Source organism: Oreochromis niloticus, linkage group LG11 (genome assembly GCF_001858045.2).
Source record: "Oreochromis niloticus isolate F11D_XX linkage group LG11, O_niloticus_UMD_NMBU, whole genome shotgun sequence".
Classification (NCBI taxonomy): domain Eukaryota; kingdom Metazoa; phylum Chordata; class Actinopteri; order Cichliformes; family Cichlidae; genus Oreochromis; species Oreochromis niloticus.
In genome coordinates this window covers 37567584-37573583 of record NC_031976.2, presented here as the reverse complement: position 1 = coordinate 37573583, position 6000 = coordinate 37567584, and positions in this window count along the sequence as shown.

Genomic DNA, 6000 nt, shown 5'->3' with positions numbered 1-6000 from the left:
CTTCCACTGACTCACACAGCTTTGTCATCGAAGGCCAGCTGGTCAGAAACAAGTCTGTAAAACTAGATGACCGGGTTCAACATGGAGTCAGTGATTCATTGAGCAGCATTTCAGCCAAATATCTGGTGTACAGATACATCGTCCTCTCATTAATCTGTCTTCAGTGGGAAGATACTGCTGGAATTGTTTTCCTCAGATAAGAGCAGACGTCCTGGAAGTATTTGTTTGTTGATTTAGGCTGACTGTTTTTTTAATAAATGTTCAGATTAGATTTGTGCTGGGCTCAGCACCAAGACACATCAGAGAAATAACTTTATTCATATTTATCTGTAATATTTTCTGAGATGCATCAAGAATATCAGAAAAATTCAGCTAATTCATTCACCACACTTGTGAAAGCAAAACTCCCGTTTATGAGGAAGAAACGTCAGGCAGAACCAGGCTCGGGGAGAGGCGGCCATCTGGGGACGAGGGGAGGAAGATGATAGGATATTATGATCAACAGCATTGAACGCAGCACTGAGGTCTAGCAGGACAAGCACAGAGATGAGTCCACTGTCAGAGGCCATAAGAAGATCATTTGTAACCTTCACTAAAGCTGTTTCTGTGCTGTGATGAGCTCTGAAACCTGACTGAAACGCTTCAAATAAGCCATTCCTCTGCAGATGATCTGTTAGCTGTTTGACAACTACTCTTTCAAGGATGTTTGATATGAAAGGAAGGTTGGAGATTGGCCTATAATTAGCTAAGACAGCTGGGTCTAGAGATGCTTTTTAAGTAAAGGTTTAACTACAGCCACCTTGAAGGCCTGTGGTACATAGCCGATTATTAGAGATAGGTTGATCATATTTAAGATTGAAGCATTAATTAATGGCAGGACTTCTTTGAGCAGTTTTGTAGGAATGGGGTCTAAAAGACACGTTGATGGTTTGGAGGAAGTAATTATTGAAGTTAACTCAGAAAGATCAATTGGAGAAAAAGAGTCTAACTTAACATTGATGGTACTAAAAGTAGCTGTAGATAATATTACATCTGTGGGATGATTATCGGTAAATTTTTCTCTAATGATAAAAATTTTATTTGTGAAGAAGTTCATGAAGTCATTACTAGTTAACGTTAAAGGGATTGTTGGCTCAGTAGAGCTCTGACTGTTTGTCAGCCTGGCTACAGTGCTGAAGAGAAACCTGGGGTTGTTCCTATTTTCTTCAATCAGTGACGAATAGTAAGATGTTCTGGCTTTGCGGAGGGCTTTCTTATAAAGCAGCAAACTATTTCTCCAGGCTAAATGATGATCCTCTAAATTTGTGACACGCCATTTCCTCTCCAGCTTACGAGTTATCTGCTTTAGGCTACGTGTTTGAGAATTATACCACGGAGTCAGGGACTTCTGATTTGAGGCCTTAGTTTTCACAGGAGCTACAGTATCCAGAGTCGTACGTAGTGAGGAGGTAAAATTATTAACAAGATGATCGACCTCTGTTGGAGTAGCGTTCAGATAGCTGCTCTGCTCTATGTTGGTACAGGGCATTGAAGATGATAACAGTGGGTGGATTATATTCAGGCTTCCAGAAACTGATGAATCAGGAAAACATGGGCTTTTAAGACGAGACAAAACACAAGTAGCTTACTTCAGACAGTTGGTTCAGACCTTGACAGGCTGGTTTTCTCAGAAATTTGACACATCTGATTAGTCAGAGTGATGTAAAATAGATTTTTTTATTTTCTATTTTTATTGCCCTGAGCTGCATTTTAAAAGCCTGTCATGGTTCTCAGTCTCTAAAGTGTAAGCAAACAATTATTAAAATCATTTAGTCTGTCTGCTTCAGTGGGAAGATGGACTTCTGACTATAAACTGAAGTTGGCTGTTAAAATGTATCATCCAGAAAAATACTGGTGATGACTCAGCGAGTTTCTTCTGCTCTGTGTCCAGTCAAAGTGAGGCAGAGCTGGAGTTTCAGGAGCAAACGACGAGCATCAACAGCACTGTGAACACAGGAGACGACTCACAGTCAGGTAGAACGCACACACACACACTCACGCACACACACACACGCACACACACACACGCACACGCACGCACATACACACACACACGCACACACACACACGCACACACACACACGCACACGCACGCACATACACACACACACGCACACGCACACACACACTCACGCACACACTCACACGCACACACACACACGCACACGCACGCACATACACACACACACTCACACGCACACGCACACTCACGCACATACTCACGCACACGCACACGCACACACACACTCACGCACACGCACACACACACTCACGCACACACGCACACACTCACACACACACACTCACACGCACACGCACACTCACGCACATACGCACACGCACACTCACGCACATACTCACACACACGCACACGCACACACACTCACACACACACTCACACGCACACTCACTCACACACACACGCACACACACACTCACACACACACTCACGCACACACTCACATGCACACACGCACACACACACGCACACACACACTCACGCACACACGCACACACACACACACACACACACAGTCAGTGCGTCATTATCCAAGATGAACTCGATGAGCCGTGTGTACTGTAGACTTAAGATAAGATAAGATGACCTTTATTAGTCCCACAGGTGGGAAATTTGTTTTGTTACAGTAAAGTGCAAAGTTATGTAGCAGAAATTATAAAAACACTAGAATGCAATAAAATACAATAAAATAAAATACCATATACAATAGAATAAAATGGAAATACAAATACTATATACAACTGAGTAAGAAAATACAAAAACACAACTTCGTCAGAAGAAGAATTGCACATATAGCAGTCTTATTGCACATGTGTGGATGTGTGTGTTTGATCAGCTGCAAAAGTCTTTATTGTGGAGTCTGACAGCAGTGGGGAGGAAAGACCTGTGAAATCTCTCCGTCCCACACCGTGGGTGCCGCAGCCACTGAAGGAGCTGCTCAGTGCTGTCACAGTCTCATGCATGGGGTGGGAGATGTTGTCCAACAGGGATGACAGCTTAGCCACCATTCTCCTGTCACTCACCACCTCCACTGGGTCCAGAGGGCATCCTAGAACAGAGCTGGCCCTGCGGATCAGCCTGTTCAGTCTCTCCCTGTCCCCAGCAGAGATGCTGCCGCCCCAGCAGACCACACCGTAAAAGATGGCATTGGCCACCACAGAGTCATAGAAGTCGTTTGGAGTGGGCCCTCCACTCCAAACGACCTGAGTCTCCGCAGCAGGTACAGCCTGCTCTGCCCTTTCCTGTAGAGGGCGTCTGAGTTATGAGTCCAGTCCAGTTTGTTGTTCAGATGAACACCAAGGTACCTGTAGCTGTCCACAGCCTCGATGTCCATACCTTGGATGTTCAGTGGCTGCAGTGCAGGATGCTTGTGCCTGTGGAAGTCTACCACCAGCTCCTTGGTTTCACTGGTCTTGATCTGGAGGAAGTTCTGCTGGTACCAGTCCACAAAGTCTTGAGTCAGTCCTCTGTACTCCTGGTAGTCCCCATCAGTGATGAGGCCGACTATTGCAGAGTCATCAGAGAACTTCTGCAGGAAGTCAAGTCAAGTTTATTTATAAAGCACATTTAAAAACAACCAAGGCTGACCAAAGTGCTGTACAATAAAATACAAATATAAAATACTATAAAACACAGGTACATAAAATACCTCACTGATAAAACAATAAATTAAAACAAGGTTAAACCTTGCTAAAAGCCAATGAAAAGAGGTGAGTTTTAAGAGCAGTTTTAAAAGTTCCTAGGCTTGTGGAGAATCTGATGTGAGGGGGTAAACTGTTCCACAGTCTGGGTGCAGCCACAGCAAAATCCCCCCCTCCCCCTCTCTCCCTCTCCCCCCTAAGCACTGGGTGGAGTTGTGGGAGAAGTCTGCAGTGTAGATGGTGAAGAGGAACAGAGCCAGAACCGTTCCCTGTGGGGCCCCCGTACTGCAGACGACCCTGTCCGACACACAGCCCTGAGTCCTCACATACTGTGGTCGGTTAGTGAGGTAGTCCAAAATCCAGGTAGTGAGGTGATGGTCCACTCCTGAGTTCTCCAGCTTGTCCTTCAGAACCGAGGGAAGAATAGTGTTGAAGGCACTGGAGAAATCAAAGAACATGATTCTCACAGTGCTCCCAGCGGTCTCCAGGTGAGCGAGGGAACGATCTAGGAGGTGAATGATGGCATCATCCGCTCCAATGCCAGGTTGGTAGGCAAACTGAAGTGGGTCCAGTGATGAGCTCACAAGGCGCCGAAGCTGAGCCAGGACCAGCCGCTCCAGGGTCTTCATCAGGTGGGATGTCAGAGCCTCCGGCCTGTAGCTGTTGAGGTCCTTGGGGCGTGAAGTCTTTGGCACTGGTACAACACAGGAAGTTTTCCAGAGCTGTGGGACTCTCCCCAGCCTCAGGCTCAGGTCGAAGAGGTGCTCCATCACCCCACACCATTGGTCTGCGCAGGACCTGACGACCCTCGAGCTGATGCCATCTGGACCCGCTGCCTTCTTGGCTTTAATCCTCCTCAGTTCCCTCCTAACCTGGGTGGTTGAGAGAGACAGGCTGGAGCCTTGTGTTGAGTGTGTATTGGATGCTGTTGTTGGGGTGGGGAGGGGTGAGCAGGGTGAATAGAGGAGGTGTGAAGTGTCTGAGGTGTCAGAGGTGGAACAGCAGCAGTGGGGTGGGTGAGTCTGCAGCCGATGTTGGAGACTGCCTCATGGCTGAATCAAATCTGTTGAAGAAATGATTCAGTTCATTTGCCCACCTCACATCCCTCCCAGGCAGAGCGTTCTGCTGTTTGTGGCCTGAGATGGTTCTGAGGCCTCTCCAGACTTCACCAACGTTATTTTGCTGAAGCTGGTTCTCCATCTTCTGCCTGTAGCTGTCCTTCCCATTCCTTATCAGTCCCCTCAGCTTTCTCTGCACCCTTTTCAACTCCTCCTTGTCTCTGGATTTGAAGGCCCTCCTCTTCTGCTTGAGGACAGCTTTAATTTCTGGGGTAATCCAAGGTTTGTTGTTGGAGAAACACCGTACAGTCCTGGTAGGTACGGTGTTAGCCACACAGAAATTGATATAGTCAGTAATGCATGTAGTAAGGCTGTCGATGTCCTCTCCGTGGTCGTCACAGATCACCTCCCACACAGTCGACTCAAAACAATCCTTAAGAGCCTCCTCGCTCTCCTCCGACCATCTCTGCACTGTGTGGGTGGCTGGTGGCTCCCTGCACACTAAGGGCTCATACACAGGGACAAGGTGCACAGGGTTATGATCAGATCTGACCAGGGGAGGGAGAGGTGATGAACTGTATGCCTCTTCAGCATTGGCATACAGTAAGTCCAGTGTTTTATTGTCTCTGGTTGGGCAGGTCACATACTGGGTGAAGGTGGGCAGTGTGGAGTCCAGTGAGGCATGATTGAAGTCCCCTGATATTATGAGAAGGGCTCTCGGAGATTGTGTTTGCAGTCTGCTGACCACAGAGTGGAGAGAGTCACAGGCTGCATCCGGGTTGGCTGAGGGGGGGACATACGCTGTTATCGCGATAACATGCGAGAATTCCCGGGGCAGGTAGTACGGGCGCATGCTAACGGCTAACAGCTCAATGTCTCTGCTGCAGAGTTGTTCTTTGACAGTGATGTGCCCGGGGTTACACCATCTGTCATTCACAAACACTGCCAGTCCCCCTCCTTTCCTCTTACTGCTGTCTCTCGTCCTGTCCGCTCGCAGCAGCTGGAATCCCGGTATCAGATCTCTGCAAAGAAAACCTAAAACTGTCCTTATGAAATAAATGAACATCATTCTTCGTCAAACCCTGGTAAAAAATAGGTATACAGCTTGTGTCACTGAAGAATGTAGTTTGATTGATGACCCTAGCCTTGACCTTTTGACCCCTCCCCTCCCCCACAGGAAGTGTGTAATTTGATCCCTAAGCGTGACGAATTGCATCCGCACCTTGTGTCAAAATTTGATTGA